At 35.6% G+C, this 17,233-nt stretch overlaps 1 protein-coding gene and 1 non-coding gene across 2 annotated transcripts in view; one reads left to right on the top strand and one right to left on the bottom strand.

Moving 5' to 3' along the window:
* The window catches only part of Fbxo34 (F-box protein 34), a 73,675-nt gene that overhangs the window by 15,829 nt on the left and 40,613 nt on the right, over nucleotides 1–17,233 (top strand). The gene's annotated exons all lie outside the window — the stretch shown is intronic.
* LOC114088300 (U6 spliceosomal RNA) lies at nucleotides 2,957–3,060 on the bottom strand. The gene has a single exon (XR_003581962.1). It is a non-coding gene; the product is annotated as a U6 spliceosomal RNA (small nuclear RNA).

The raw sequence follows: 17,233 nt of genomic DNA, 5'->3' as shown, positions 1-17,233 counted from the left end.
ATTGAGTATACTGTTGTTTGTTAATATTGTTATAAAAAATATTTCTTTCAGAAATATTGTGTTTTGACAATTTTAGATTAATAAAAGTTAAATATATTGAAGTACAGAGAAATGTTAACCCAAATGTTAACATTTTATCAACTTTGATAAAATGTTTATCTCTTCTCTTTCTCTTTATCTCTTTTCTTTCTCTCTTTCTAGTAAATATAATTATAGGTATATAACAAAGTTTCTTTTTTCTGAACCATTTGTAAGTTGCAGGCATGTTGTTTTTCATTGCTGAATATTTGTATTCCTAAAAGCAAGGAGTTATTTTACATACAGTGTAAAGACCAAAATTTAAAAAATGGTTCATTATAAATATCTAATCTACAAATATGATTCAGAGTATACTCATATATGAACAGGAAAGTTATGTCCAGTTCATTCTACTGTCTTTCTATTCACATCTCCTTTCCCTTCCCTTCATTTCCCTTTGTCTAATCTAATGAATTTCTATTCTCCTCCCCCTTTTTGTGTGTTAGCATCATACATTAGAGCATTTTGCCTTTGGTTTTTTTAGGATTGGCTTATTTCACTTAGTATAATAGTCTCCAATTCTATTTACTGGCAAATGCCATAATTCCATTCTTTATAGCTGAGTAATAATTCATTGTGTATATATACCACATTTTCATTATCCATTCATCTGTTGAAGGGCACCTAGGTTAGTTATGAATTGAGCTTCTACTAACATTGGTGACACTACAGTATGCTGATTTTAAGTCTTTTGGGTATATACTGGGTCAAATGGTGGATCCATTCCAAGTTTTCTGAGGAATCTTCATACTGCTTTCCAGAGTGGTTTCACCAGTTTGTAGTCCCACCAATTACTGATATTTTTGCTTGGTAGTGTTTGCATTGTTATTTGTATTGATTGTTTGTTCCCTGTGCTTAGAATGTTATTCCCTTAGATGAATTTTCATACCTATCTTCTGACCTATTTAGAATCTTTCCTCATATAGTATCTTCTCAAGGAGGTCAGTGCTGACCACCCTATTTAAAATTGCAACTGCTTTTCTTTCTGGTATTTCTAACCTCCCTTATGTCTCACCTTCCTTAAATATTACATTCAGCAGAAAGGCAAGTTACAACTGTATAGCTTTATAGGAAGTATAATTTAGAGGACAAGTAGAGGGTTGATAATGGAAAGGTTTTGTTAATCTGTTTTACCCCTTAGCAGTTAACCACTTGAAATATATTCTACACCATTTACTTATTATGACTATTATTTATTGTGTCTCATTATCAGAATGTTAATCCTTGAGAACTTTTGTCTATTTGTCTTCTCTATTCCAAGCGCCTTATAGATGCTGAGAAAATATTTTGTCTCATGAGTAAAGGTAGAAAAGAATGTTACCATGAGAAAGCTATAAAATAGTTAACATTGTAAATATATTAAAAAATGCATAAAATGTATATAAAAATGTATATATACACAAACACACATGTAGTTTTTGGTACCAGGGATTGGACTCAGGGGCCCTTAACCACTGAGCCACATCCCTAGCCCTTTGCTATATTTAATTTAGAGACAGGGTCTCACTGAGTTGCTTAGGGCCTAAATATTAGATTCAGCAGGAAGGCAAAATTTACAATCCTATAGCTGTGTAGAAATTTTAATAGAGGAATAGAGAGGAAGACAGTGAGTAGATTCTGCTATTTTGGATTTTTAGGAGAAACTTCCTTATTAATGGGGATAGTTTTCCTCTGCCTCCACATAAAATAATTTCAATTTTATATTCTGATTAGCATATTCTGTCTTTTAATGTTTTTTGAAAATTAGCAACTTGTCTATTTTTTAATAATAGGGCAAATTTACAAGAAATAAAAATATTTACCATAAAAAATTTCTGTTCTAAGGAGCATCAGAATATACTTGGTTATCTCCAATGTAAAACTAGTTTTAAAACAATGGTTGATTAGGGGCATATATTAGAATCTGCAATTGCAGGAAATTATGTGTAAGGATATCAACATTATTTAAGTACTTTTCTTGGTTCTTCTACCCAATTTTAGTGTAGGAAAATACTGTAAATAAAAGTTTTTTTCTTGTTTTTTAGTGCTGGGGATTGAATCCAGTGCCTTGTTCATGCTAGGCAATACACTCTACCACTGCATACACCTCCAACCCCTTCTTTCTATTCTTAAACTGCTATGTTAGTGTGGCTAGGACTAGAAATTTCCCAGGGATGTGTTTTGGTCTCTTTTCATCTGAGTACCCAGTGGGCCCTATTAATCTGAAGACTTTTATATCTATTAACTTGTTCCTCTATTGTTATTTATTTTGTTATTTTTAGATATATGATAGTAGAGTATATAGTATATGTTGATATACTATACGTATATGGAGTATAACTTATTCTGGATCCCATTCTTGGGGTTGTACATGATGTGGAGTTTCATTGGTCATGTATTCATGTTCAGTATGAACATATGAAAATTATGTGTGATTCATTCTACTGTCTTTCTTATTCCCATCCTCTTCTCCCTTCCCTTCATTCCCCTTTGTCTAATCCAATGAACTTCTATTTTCCTCCCCCCTTTATTGTGTTAGCATCCACATGTCAGAACATTTGGCCTTCGGTGTTTGGGTATTGGCTTATTTCACTTGGCATGATGAGCTCCAGTTTCATCGATTTACTGGCAAATGCCATAATTTCATTCTTTATTGCTGAGTAATATTCCTTTGTATATATATATGTAACCCATTTTCTTTATCAATTCATCTGTTGTAGGGCACCTACGATGGTTCCATAGCTTGGCTATTGTGAATTGAGCTACTATAAATATTGATGTGGCTATGCCAGTATAGTATGCTGATTATAAATCCTTTGGGTATATACCAAGGAGTGGGATAACTGGGTCAAATGGTGGTTCCATTCAAAGTTTTCTGATAAATCTCCATACTGCTTTCAAAAATGAATGCTTCACAGATTTTTGTGTCATCCTTGTGCAGGGGCCATGTTAATCTTCTCTGTATCATTCCAGTGTTAGTATATGTGCTGCCAAAGTGAGCACCTGCTTCTCTTTTAGCTCTGGAAATTCATATTCCTTTTAAAACTTCTTCCTTTTAGTTAATTTTTTGGGGGGGAGGGGTTGTTGTTCATTTGGGGATCCTGTTTGGCAAATTCTGATGACCCCCCCCCAAGTTTATGCTGTGTTTCCTTTTGATACTTTTTTGACTCTTTTTTTTTTTTTTTGGTCTAAAGTAGAAAAAATAATTTAAATGTATAATTTAATTAATATAGAGTATTTATATTTTTGTCTTAATAACTGTAAACCTTACACTGCTTTAGAAATTTTCTGAGACCCTTATTCATTTTTTCTTTTTTTATGGCATTTTGTCTTTATTCTGGATGAGCTATCCCAGATGTTTCTAAGCATCTTGATTTTCCTTTTAGGGAGATTTTAATAAGTTCTGTTTTATAATTTTTATTTCCTCCTTTCTCTCATTTTCCTTTTTATTTCCTATCTCTTTCTTTTATAGATGGTGATTTTGACTTAGCCAGTCAAATTAAATGTCTGTTTCCTAGGTAGAATCGATTAACTGATACACTCTGTTAGGGTAAACAATTAGGAAGGGGCCTGTATTATTCCTGATAGATAGAGCTAATGTTATAATAGCTGAGTCAGTTCTCTTAGAACTGTTTGATTTCTTTAAAGAAGGCCCAGCCAGTTGTATTTTTAAATAATGTAAACAAAATGTAAATCTCAAAGATAACTAAGATTTTGAAGGTTAATTATCCTGTCTAGAAATGTTCATATAAGTCATCTTCCGTGTATTAGAAAAAAAAGTTTTAGGGTAAAGAGTAGTATAGCAGGGCTGGGGATGTGGCTCAAGTGGAGGTGCACTTGCCTGGCATGCGTGCGGCCCGGGTTCGATCCTCAGCACCACATACAAACAAAGATGTTGTGTCCGCCGAAAAAACTAAAAAATAAATATTATTTTAAAAAGTTAAAAAAATAAAAAAAGAGTAGTATAGCAGATAGTAGTATAGAGCCAGATGTTGGAGTCAGACTGCTTGGGTTCATTTTTGGTTCTGCCACTTACCAGTTAGTGCGCTAAGTTACTAACAAATTTTCTCTTCTATAATATTTGGACAATAATAATGCCCACCTATTAGGGTTATTATAAGGGTTTAGTATGCTCTCATAAGATATTAATTTGCCTTTTCTCTCTACTAGTAACAGTTGGGTGAGTTAGGATTTAATGGTGAGCCTATAGCAGAAATTCTGGTAGGATTTGGAAATTTTAGATTGTATTTGTCTTTAGAACCTCAAAGAATACTTAATATTTTATATGAATCATTGAAATGTGGAGCTATATGTATATGCAAATGTTGTTATAAAAGGATTTATAAAACTCTCTACTTGTTCCCAGAGAAAGGATCATACTAAAGATAGTTTAATCATGTTTATAATCCTAGCAACTGGGGAGGCTGAAGCAAGAGGATCACAAGTTTAAGGCCAGTTTCAGCATCTTAGCCAGACCCTGACTTAAAATAAATTGGGGCCGGGATATAGGTTTGTGGTAGAGACCCCTAGGTTCAATCCCCAGTAGTGGCGTGTGTAGAATCTTGGAGCACAGCCAGAAAACTGGGAATGAAAAAATACTATCTTCTTGCCCAGAAACTCTGTGTACAATTAGAATCATATGTGCTCAGGATGCCAGGAAAGCTTTATTCCCATACAGAACACACACTGACAGTCTACTTCTTGGATTTCAGGAATGTTTAAAGTTTCTGTATAAATTGATGTCTGGGAGAAGACTGGCCAGAGGAAATAATTCCCTTCTCAAAACAGGCTTTTTTTGCTTTGAGTTTATTTCTATTGTGATGAAACTTTTCTTACCATACCTGACACTATTTGTAAAACTCGGAGTTAAATGATTAAAAGTCTTATGTAACTTTGTGTGGTGGTGCACGTCTGTAATCCCAGCAACTCAGGAGGCTGAGGCAGGATGATTGCAAGTTCCAGCCAGCCTCAGCACTATAAGGAGACCCTGAGCATCTTAGCAAGACCCTGTCTTAAAATTAAAAGTAAAAAGAATTGCGGATGTATGACGAAGTGTGTTCAATTCACAGTATAAAAAAGAAAAAAAAATCTTATGCAGTTGTTCATATCAGCTCCTTACCCCCACCTGACCCTATTTGATCCCAGGGATTTCAGTTTAGATTATTTCTCTTTTCCCCACTCTTACATAGAAGAATCCTTGAAGTCTTTTATTGTTACTGGTCATCCCTTTAAAAAAATTAAACACTGCCAGTAGCTTGGTGGTAGAGTGCTTGCTTGGCATGCGCAAGGTTTGATCCTGACATTGTAAACATACAAACTTCATTAAAAAATGGAAGCATAAGCAAAATAGGGAGCTCCTCTGTATTTACCACTTACGTTTTTTTTGTGTGTGTGTGTGTGTGTGTAAATTATCTTTTTTTCCCCCTGCATTTTAAAAAATGTTTTGTAGTTGTAGTTGGACACAATGCCTTTATATTATTTATTTTTATATGGTGCTGAGGATCAAACCCAGTATTTCACATGTGCTAGGTAAGCTCTCTACCACTGAGCTACAACCCCAGCCCCACAAGTTAATTTTAACTGGCACCAACCTTTGCCTTACTGGTTTGTTCCATGTCTTCATGTTTTAAAAAAAAAATTACAAAGCAAATTCCAATTATCATGTCATTAATATGTTCTTAAAAAATCCCCCCATAAGCACAATGCCATTAAACCACCTAACAAACCTAATAGATTGATCTGATGGCTGATTGTTTTTAGTATCATCAAATTCCTTTGTTACCTAAAACCCTGATATATTCAAGTTTGTAGTATAATTTTTAAATGACCACTTTATGTATATTACAAATATTTGTATTTTACAAATGCATAATATGTTATGGAAAATATTAACTAAAAAGTACATGGAATCCATGTAATAAACTCTTCTACCTATCACTAATCTTAACAACAATCGTCAAACCACCACATTATGTGGGGAGGAGAAATTACCAACTTATGCCCAGTTTTCTTTCATCTGTTCCCCTCACATTTCCCTCTCCTGTGTATTTTCAAGGGAATCTCAGAGCAGATACTATATCATTTGGAGACAAGATAAAGGATTTTTTAAAACATACCTTTATATATATATATATATATATATATATATATATATATATATATATATATATGTATATATGGACACAGTCATGATACTATTAATCACCCCTCCATTCCTTCATATTATCAACTATCCAGTGTTCTAATTTCCAGTTGTTTCAGATGTCATTGTTTTTGGTGATTTGAATCCAGATCAGTATAATAAGGTCTCTACCTTGCAGTTGGTTGGTAATGATCTTTAAGTACCTTTTAGTCTATAGAGTTCCACTTAACTACTTCTTTTTTTTCTTTCCCCTGCAGTTTTTGTTTTATTTAAAGAACCAGGCTTGGGAGGAGGGAGCCTGAGAAGAATGGAAGAATTTTGGATTGGGCAAAGGGGAGGGGAAAGGGAAAGGGGCATGAGGGGTAGGTAAGATGGTGGAATGAGACGGACATCGTTACTCTAGGTACGTGTGTGATTGCACAAATGGTGAGACTCTGCATTGTGGACAACCAGAGAAATGAAAAGTTGTGCTCCATTTGTGTGCAATGAAACGAAATGCATTCTGCTGTTATGTTAAAAAAAAAAAAAGAACCAGGCTTTATTTGTCTTTCAGTGTTTCTCAGAGTTTGGATTTTAATGATTACATTCCTGTGGTGTAGTGCATCATATTTTTATGTACTTTGTATTTTCTGTAAATTAGTGACTGAATGTCACTTTAGGATATATAATGTATACACATGGTAAAAATTTAAAATGGTTCAAAAAGCTGTACATTGAAAAGCCTTTGGAACCTTCCCCAGAGGCAACTATTATGTCTAGAATGATATGTTTTTATTAAGCTGTTAAATCTCCATAGAACATACAAATATTCTTTTAATTCTGAAGATACAAAGGGAGTTCTTTTGTAAATTTTAGAATTTGATTTAAATAATATAAAAGCATACGGAACAGTCGTTCCGGTTTTGGTAAAACAGAATTTATAAGATGAGATAATAGTTAATTAGATGTTATAAACCAGATTTCTTGGCACAGCAGTGCACTACTCTTTACGCAATTACAACAGGAAAAGCAATTCTGTTAAGGGAACATTTTCAAAGAATCTTCTTTACTAACATTATACAGTATCTAGTATTGTTTTATTTTCTTAAATATGAAGATAGTGATAGTATACATGAGAGCAATATTTGTATCTATGGCCTTTGGCTGGTTTTGAATAAGAAAGTACATAGCACAGTACCAATTGTGGAAGAGACATTTGAATGTTAGTTTTCTCTTCTGTAAACATGGTCATAATTGCGAAATTCTTTTCTCTTCAGTAGAAAGTTTAAATAGAAGGCTTAAGGAACCCTGTCCGTAGGTTGGGGGTCAAAGAACAAGTCAGTGAGCCAGGGTTTACAATTTGAACCACTTTATCATGACAGGTTTTAGAACACAAGAAAGGTGTTGTGAACTCAACAGGTTCAGACAAGTGATGTGAGTGTTGGGGTCAGAAACCATGTTTACAAGGCCACAGTATTGCCTGAGAAGAAATGTGCACTCAGAAGAACGAGCCTGGGTGCAAAGGTAGAGAAAGGGTAGTTAAAGTTAGTTTCAATTTCCCTGTTATTTATAAGGCTCCTGTGGCCTAGTGTAAAGAATTGTTTCAGTACACCCACTAGAAAGCCCTTGCTATTCTGGTTCTCTTATAATATGTTGGCTCCCCAAATGGGTGAGAGGTATTTTCTTTTTGAATTATGGTGTGTGTATGTGTGGCAGCAGTGGCAAAAAGGTGTGTTGAGCATAATGGAACAGAGTTAAGAACATTGTACAATTAATTGCCTGGAATAGAAGGTGCCCACAGTAGCCTTGGTTATTCTAACACAATAGAATACTATGCCTGGGTATGATGGAGGAACAAAAAAAAAAAAAAAAAAAGATTTTCATTTCCCCTAAGCAATTTGTTTGGAGATCCATTTGTATTAATCAAAATATACATATACTTTTTCTTTTCTTTTTGGCAGTACTGGGGATGAACCCCCCAGGACCTTGTATATGCTAGACAAGCACTCTACCATTGAGTTACACCCCCAATAATTGATACATAATTGGACTGAATTAATTTTTGCATTCCCTACTGGGAATCTAGGTGGGTTCTTGAGAAAGATTCCTAATTTTACCATCTGGCTTGGTATTGCTGGAAGCACTTGAGATTGCTCTCTCCATACCCCCATGAAATTGAGACTGCATATATACAAGGGTCTAATAATATGACAAGTGTTAAATACAATTTCCTCTTTTTAGTTTATGTTCTAAAGTTTGAAAAGCATATTAGTTCATTGGCAAAGCTCTTCGAAGTTGAACAGTTATTGCTGGTGGAATGAATTCCCTACTGTGGTACAGGGTTAGACTTGGTGAACTCTTAGGTTGTAAAATGGACCCATATCATGTTGTAAATAATTTAAATATGTATATAATAACGATTTCCCCAAATGAAGAAAAATAAAACTGGAAAAAACGCTTAAATTTTTTCTCCTCTTCATTTACATTATTAGGCTTTCATAATTGTGAACAATAATATCTGTCTTTTCCTCCTATATGGAAATATGGCTGTTTCATACATACAGGCAGTATTCTTTTTTTTAAAAAAATATTTATTTTTTAGTTTTCGGCGGACACAACATCTTTGTTTGTATGTGGTACTGAGGATTGAACCCGGGCCGCCCGCATGCCAGGCAAGCGCACTACCGCTTGAGCCACATCCCCAGCCCCAGGCAGTATTCTTAAAAACAGGGAGTGTAAACCTCCTGCTTTTAATTGCACTATAAACATATGCCTCTTTCCAGTGATTCCATATCAGCATCAGCTAACAACTTAAGTCCCTCTCTAGTTACTTGGCAGTAAACTTTTTTTTTTTTTTTTTTAAGAGTGGTCTTTTAGTGTGTTATATGCTGTAATGATATTTTCATACATACTTAATTTTTAAAATATATCTTAATGCATTGGTGACACAAATATACCACTAGTTTGTTCAGGAAAAACAAACAACCCAATAAAACCAACTTTCACACTTCAATTTGAATTCTTGATATCTTTTGTTATTGTGGTTTTATGATATATTCCAGATTGATAGCTATCCTTTTTTTTTTTTTTTTTTTTTAAGAAACTGATCATCTTGGGTCAAAGTGGCAGGATTCAACAACCTTTAAATGAAGTTAATGACTCACCATTTGCCCATCTCTGCATATCTTTTTAAGAAAAATAGCTGGGCATGGTGGTGTAGGCCTATAATCCCAGAGGTTTGGGAGGCTGAGGCAGGAGGATCACAGATTTGAAGCCAGCCTCAGCAATTTAGTAAGGCTGTAAGCAGATCTGGTGAGATCCTGTCTAAAAATAAAAAAGGGATGGGGATGTGGCTCACTGGTTGAGCTCCCTTAGGTCCAATCCCTGATACCAAAAAAAAGGAAAACAGACTTGCTAATAACTTCATTGGGTATAAGGCACAAACAAAGTATTATAGTTTGGAAGATAGCAGCTGTTTTAAAAACTTTGGCCACTCTTTTAAAAATACAAAATAACACCAAAGAGAAAAGGTATGTTTTTTTAGATATTAGTATAAAATTGAAAATATCATTTCAAACACTTTAAAGTAATATTGTATAATATTTCTCCTGTTAGCTTTGAATATGTTAACATCTCTTTTTCCCATTTGATTCCCCAGTCTTTTTGATTGACTCTGTGAACAACAGACTTCACTCACTGGTTGATGTTATCTATGTGCATGGGCCAAATTTCAACTAGAAATTTATGATACCAGAGATACATTCATTTAACAAGTTTTTTTAATCATTCCCTATATAAATCAGCTAGAAGGGTCAACACCAAATAGCATTAGGAAGAAATCGGAACAGGGAACAGGGATTTGAACTCAAGTTTTAAGTTTACTTTTGAAGGACTTGTAAACAGTTTCAAATATTTTTTTAAATAACATAGCTTGAGAAAGCATTAATTCTTTCTGATCTGAAACTTCAAAAAAAGAACTTAGAAGTTTATACTGATAAACTTGCCAAGCACTTTACACCTGTATGTTAAGGATATAAAACTTGATTATTATCATATTTTAGACTTTGTCTGCTTGCACAAGATTTTTTTGTTTTTGTTTTTGTTTTTCCCCCTGGAGAGGAATCCAGTGGCTCTACCACTGAGCTGCATCCTTAGCCCTTTTTATTTTTCATTGAGTCAAGGGCTCAAAAATTGCCAAGGCTGGCCTTGAATTTGTGATCTTCCTGCCCCAGCCTCCTGTGTAGCTGGAATTACAGACACATGCCTCTGTTCTCAGCCTTGCAAGGTTTTAATATGTAGCTAAGGTTAAGAACAGTTGGTTTAGGACGTTTTTGGCTTAGGCCTCTGGGTAGACGATTGTGCTGTTTGAAGAGAAAATATGTAAAGGGGCTTTGTGTGAGAGGTCTGGTTAGGGCTGGCAGTTGAAAATGGGATCTGAAGCCCAGAAATGAAGAACATACTAAAGGAAATTACTTGCAGGTAATGGCATTCAAAGTTATTAGTTGCCAGGATTAGGTGAAATTATCTTGGAAGAATGTGCATAATGAAGAGAGGACCAGAATTCTGGAGAACTTTGAAATTTGGGGAATGGGTCGGAGGAAAGAGAAGAACAAGAGGAGACTTGAGTGTACAAAAAGGTATCATCAAGGGAGTAAGTGGTATTTCAAAGGTGATAGTCAGATTATAGAGGTCAGATACGCCTGGTATATTGTAGGTGATCAGTAAGTACTTATTGAAGTAGAAGTTTAGTGAGTTTAAGGAGTCATTAATTATCTAGTGGATTATCAGTTGGGAGGTTGCTGATGACTTGGATAAAAATAGAGTAGGTCCTACTTTATTTGTGGCTCCTTCTCGCCCCTCTTCTTAAGATCCCTTATCTTTTGCTCTAAACACTGGAGTTCTGTAGAGCTTTCTTCTATGCTGTTGGTTCTCCAAGTGTAGATCTCCAGACCAGCAACATCAGCATCACCAGGTAACATGTTAGAAATGGAAAATTTTAGGCTCCACTTGGACTTACTGAGTCAAACTCTTGGTGTGGAATCCAGCCATCCGTTTTAACAAGTCCTCCAGGTGATTCTGAGTCTTGCTGAAACTAAAAAATCAAAATAACAGTTTTAGAGAACTATCTTTTTAAAACTTTTTATTTTTAGTTGTAAATGGACACAATACCTTTATTTTTATTTATTTTTATGTGGTGTTGAGGATCAAACCCATTGCCTCACAGGTGCCAGGCAAGTGCTCTACCACTGAGCCACAACCCCAGCCCCTAGAGAACTATCTTAATCCTTTCTAATGGTCAGTTTCTCCAGTGACCTAGGACCCTCCTATTAGGGGAGAACCTCCTAAAAGTCCACACCATTTCCCAACATCACTCTACTAGGGACCAACCTTCTAACACATGAGCCAGTAGGGCATACCCTCAAACCATATCCAAATGATGGTAGTATTCAAAAGTGATTATTGAGAGCAGGAGCCAGAAATGTGATTTGCTAGACAGGGTGGGGACCTGGATTGCAACAATTCCATGTTTCTTATCCAAGCATGCCCAATTCAAGTAAAAAGTTTCTTATGAGCCAGACAGCACATGATCTGTATCTTGATTGTACAGGGGGTACATATCTCACTCTAGATGTAGAAACTCCCCTCCCTTAAGTTGGCCAATAGCTTTAAAGGTCATCTCTAGGGAGTTTTGAACTCCTGTAATCTCAACAGTTTGGGAGGTTGAGGCAGGAGGATCATAGGTTCAAGGCTAGCCTTGCAGTTTAGTGAGACCTTGTCTCAGAAACTAAAAACGTCTAGTGGGCCTTGGTGGTGCATTCCTATAATCCCAGTGGCTCAGGAAGATTAAGCCTCAAGCAACTCAGTGAGGCCCTATCTTTAAATAAAAATATAAAAAAGGGCTGGAGATGTAGCTCAGTGGTTAAGCATCTCTGGGGTCAATCCCCAGTACCAAAAAGTAAAAAGCAGTATCTGAGGAAGTGGCTTAGTGATAAAACATCCCTGGGTTCAGTTCCTAGTTGGGGGGGGGGGAGGAGAACAAGAACCCCCTAGACAATAGCAACTCAAGGGCAACTCATTCAGGCACCTTCCCTTGTGGGAGCTTCACTTTCTTTTGTATCAGTAATAAATTGTTACTTTGCTCTTACCCTCCATCATCTGTGGGTCTCATTCTTCAAGTTTGTGAGACAAAGAACCTATGTACCTCAGCTGCATCTCATTATTTTGGAAAGACACACTTTAAGGTGATATTATAAAAAAAATATTCAGTCTTGAGTCAGGCATAGTGGTGCACCCTTGAGGCAGGAGAATCATGCATTCAAGGCAAGCCTTAGCAGTTTAGCTAGATCCCATCTCAAAAAAATAAGAGTGGTGGATGTGGCTTAGTAGTAAAGCACCCCTGAGTTCAATCCCCAGTACTAAGGGTGGGGGGGAGTCTCAGGGATTTAGATGTGTGTGTGTGTGTGTGTGTGTGTTTTACACAAATGAATATTTTAACACCCACCTTGAGCATTTTCCAGTGGGTTTTGAAGTTAGGAACTGAAGTTTTATACTTTACTTATCTTGCCAGGAATTGGATTAAATTCTAGATTAAGTTTAGAAGACTTTTAAATATATTAGGATTTTTTTCAGTTCTTAGAACGTGGTCTGTTTAGCTTTATGTAATTTGACTTTGTAGATGAGTTATTTAATGCATTTGCTCTTAGACTTGGAGAGAATCTTTGTCTTTATTGATTCTCCTCTCCCCTTATACTGGGGATTGAACACTGTGGTGTTTTGCTACTGAGCTTCATCCCCAGCCTTTTTATTTTATATTTTGAGGCAGGGTGTTGCTTAGTTGTCCATGCTTTCCTTGAATTTGAAATCCTAACCTCCCTAGTCACTGGGATTACAGGAGTGTGCTACCTCATCTGGCTGATCTTATTAAGAGTTTTAATATGAGAAGTATAACCAGTGCATTAACCAAGTGTAGAAACATTGCTAGACTTATGTTAGACATAGTCATGTCGGAAGATCCTAAGACTAAGCTGAATAAAGTGATAATACCCTGATATATTTTTATGAGTGTAAGAAGGCCTCAATAACAGGTTTTAATAAAAATTTATTTGCATTAAACAGGATTTTATGTAAAAAAATATTCTGCTACTTTGTGAGTACAGAAAATAATGATGTTCGGATGTATTAGTTAAAGGGACATGCTACTAAAGGGATGAAATTGTTTAATTTGATAGTAAATGTCTCATTCTAATAAAACTGGCTCTAGGTCTATTTTTACTTGATTTTAACATTTACTATGATAAGCTCATTTTGTCATTAAAAGAATTTCATCTACCATGCATTGAGTATTATACTTTTTATGTTGTGAATAACAGATTATTTGCTACTTGAAATAACAGTTCTGTAGTTTGTTGACAACATCACTGTCATTCTCATCTGAGAAAAATTCTCTAAGTTTATAGTGAGGTGCTAATTAGATGAAATCAAAAGTGTTATGGGGAGAGGAAGGTTGTAGAATCCTTTATTGAATTCTCTGTATTTTAGCCTCTCAGCCCTCACCAACTACTTTGTTTTGTTGAGAACTTGAGTAGTAATGTTTTTTTTCTGAATAATATTATGAATTTTTTTAATCCATAATTGTCAGTTGATTACAAAATAAAAGCTGCAGAATACTCAAAACAGCATCCACAAATATCAGGAGGATAGCAGTTTCGTGCCTCAAAGTAGAGGGCGAGATGAGGGTTTAACAGATATGAATGATATATTAGTCTGCTATATTCAATTGAGCTGTTTTGACCTCCCCACCCCCTGCACAATACTAGGGATTGAACCAGCAGGCACTCTATCACTGAGTTAATCCCCAACCCTTTTGATTTATTTTTTTGAAATTGGGACTCATAGATTAACCAGGCTGATCTTCAATTTGTGATCCTCCTGCCTCAGCCTTGCCATTAGCTGGGATTATAGGAGTGTACCATTGTGCTTGGTAATTTTGACCTTTAGGTAGATTCTAAATAAATAAACATTGAATTTTTTATTTACATTTTCTTTATTAAAATTATTGTTTCCTCTTTAAAATACACACACACACACACACACACACACACAATTTAGAAAAGGGGGCTGGGGGTGTGGCTCAAGCGGTAGCGTGCTCACCTGGCATGCGTGCGGCCCAGGTTCCATCCTCAGCACCACATACAAAGATGTTGTGTCTGCCGAAAACTAAAAAAAGAAAAAAAAATTAAAAAATTCTCTCTAAAATTTCTCTCTCTCTCTCTTAAAAAAAAAACAATTTAGAAAAGGTTTGTTGTAAGGTACTACATATGCTTTTCTTTATCATATATGAGCATATCCCTCCTGTCCACTCCCCAAAAAAGGATTATGTAGTTTGTTTTTTAGAGAGAAACAAAAGTAAACAATATGTAAACATTTGCTTTGGGCAGATTTTTTGTAATACCATTTTTTGGGGATGTGAGATGTATCTGTTTTGTAGTTTTGCAAGTGCTAAACTTCTTGCCTCATTCTTGCCTAGTAACATTAAAAGCATGGTATCAATCACAAATAAGTGATTCTTGCCTAAAGTCACTGTACATAGGGGCCAGTCTGTTTTTATTACATCATCTTTCTAGGTTTTGAGGTCTTAGGTTGGTTTTTCAAAATATTTTTTAAAAAGATGTATTAAAAATATGAGGCTAGAGCCATGTGTGGTGGTGCATGCCTGTAATCCCAGAGATTGGGAGACTGAGACGTGAGGATCAAAAGTTTAAATCTAGCCTTAACAGTTTAGCAGGGCTCTAAATAACTTAGTGAAACTCTGTCTCAAAATAAAAAAATCTAGGGATGTGGCTCAGTGGTAAAGTGCCCCTGAGTTCAATTCCCTGTAACCCCTTCATCCCCCCAAAAAAGTGGGACTGAAGTAGCTTGGGTTCAGTCTCCAACACCAAAAAATAACTTTTTTTTTACCTACTTTGTATTTGTATTTTTGGCAGAAATTACCATAATCAGTTGCTGTTAGAGTAAATTAGGGCAGGAGATTCTGACTAGGCAGGAACTGGTTCTTTGGAAAAACTGGTCTGAGAAGACACTCCTCTTTAACTCTGCTATCAGTTTAGTTTGAATTAGCAATCACCTTGTGGTACTAGGGTTGAATACAGTGCATTCAACCACTGAGCTTATCCCTAGCCCTTTATTTTTAAAATTTTAAAATTCTAAACAGTTATACATGGCAGTAGAATGCATTTTGACATATCATACATAAATGGAGTATAACTTCTCATTCTTCTGATTGTATATGATGTAGAATTATACCGGAGTGTAATCATATATGCACATAAGGTTATGATGACCCCTTCATTCTACTGTCTTTCCTACCCCTGTACCCCCTCCTCTCCTCTCATTTTACTCTAATCCAGAATACCTCTATTCTTCACTTGCTGCTCCCCCCCCCATTGTGAATTAGCAACCACATATCAGAGAAAACATTTGGCCTTCAGTTTTTTGGGATTGGCTTATTTCGCTTAGCATGATGGTCTCCAGCTCCATCCATTTACCAGGAAATGCCATAAGTTCATTCTTCTTTAAGGCTGACTAGTATTCTTTGTGTGTGTGTGTGTGTGTGTGTGTTTGTGTGTATTTATATATATGTATTTATATAAATACACACACACCACACTTTATTTATCCATTCATCCTTTGAAGGGCACCTAGGTTGGTTCCATAGCTTGGCTATTGTGAATTGTGCTGCTGTAAACATTGATATCCCAGCCCTTTATTTTTGTTTTCATTTTTTAAATTTAGAGACTGGGTGTTATGGTTTGGATGTGAGATGTCCCCCAAAAACTCATGTGTGAGACAATATAAGAAGATTCAGAGGAGAAATGATTGGGTTATAAAGAGTCTTAACCCAATCATTGTTTAATCCCCTGATAAGGATTAACTGAGTGGTAACTGAAATGTAGGGTGTGGCTGGAGGAGATGGAATTAGGGTGTGACTTTGGTGTATATATTTGTATCTGGCAAGTGGAGTCCCTCTCTCTGCTTCTTGATCACCATAATGCTAGCTGCTTCCTCTGCTACACGCTCTGCCATGATGTTCAGCCTCATCTCCAGCCCTGATAAATGGAGCCAGCCTTTTATGGATTAAGATATCTGAAACCTTGAGCAATACAATAAAATTTACTTCCTTTAAAATTGTTCTGGTCAGATCCTTTAGTCACAGTAGTGAAAAAGCTGACTAAAATACAGGGTCTCACTAAGTTGCTTAGGACCTTGGTAAATTGTTGAGGCTGGCCTTGAATTTGGGATCTTCCTGCCTCAACCTCCCAAGTCACTGAGATTATAATCATGTTGTAAAAGGGCCTGGCCTTATCCCCAGGACTTTTTTATTTTGAGACAGGGTTTTGCTAGGTTGCTCAGACTTTTCTTAATCTGGATCTTCCTGCCGCAGCATCCTGAGTCCCTGGGCTTATAGGCATGCACCATTTTGCCCATCTGTATTTTATATATTTGTATTTTACATATATATGTATAAGGCTATATGGATTTGCTTGCATATCATTGTTGAAGATGTTGTTCATTGTTTGTTTAATTTTTGCATTGAAGCCAATCAATAAAGCATTAACAAAGTGATTGATTTTGATTGAATACATTGAATAAAATATTGACAGGTCTCAATGACAAACTGGCCTAGTAGTACAGTAGTTTAGTGTTTTATCAGACAAATTTTACATTCCAGCCGAAAGACCTACTTAAATATATGTGTGTATGTATATATAATACATAATTCTCCTCTTTTCCCAATCATTTAAAAAAACAATTTGAGCCTCATATTCTGGTTGAAAGTAAGCCAAGAAATTGAGTTATGTGAACACTAAACTTCCAAAAATTATATTTTGGATTTCATTATGATTAGGAAAATAAGAGGAAAAAAAAATATGGGAGAATAATTTTTTTTCTTGAAGAATAAAAGTAGTAGAATATGTACAACAAACCAGGCATTAATCTTTATGTTGCTACTTGTTGCCTTCAATCAATCTCCACTTATATTAAATGTTTGGGAAG

This window comes from Marmota flaviventris, chromosome 2 (assembly GCF_047511675.1).
Source record: "Marmota flaviventris isolate mMarFla1 chromosome 2, mMarFla1.hap1, whole genome shotgun sequence".
In the NCBI taxonomy this organism is placed as follows: domain Eukaryota; kingdom Metazoa; phylum Chordata; class Mammalia; order Rodentia; family Sciuridae; genus Marmota; species Marmota flaviventris.
Note: the sequence above shows the minus strand (reverse complement) of the source record. Positions and strands in the feature narration are given on the sequence as shown.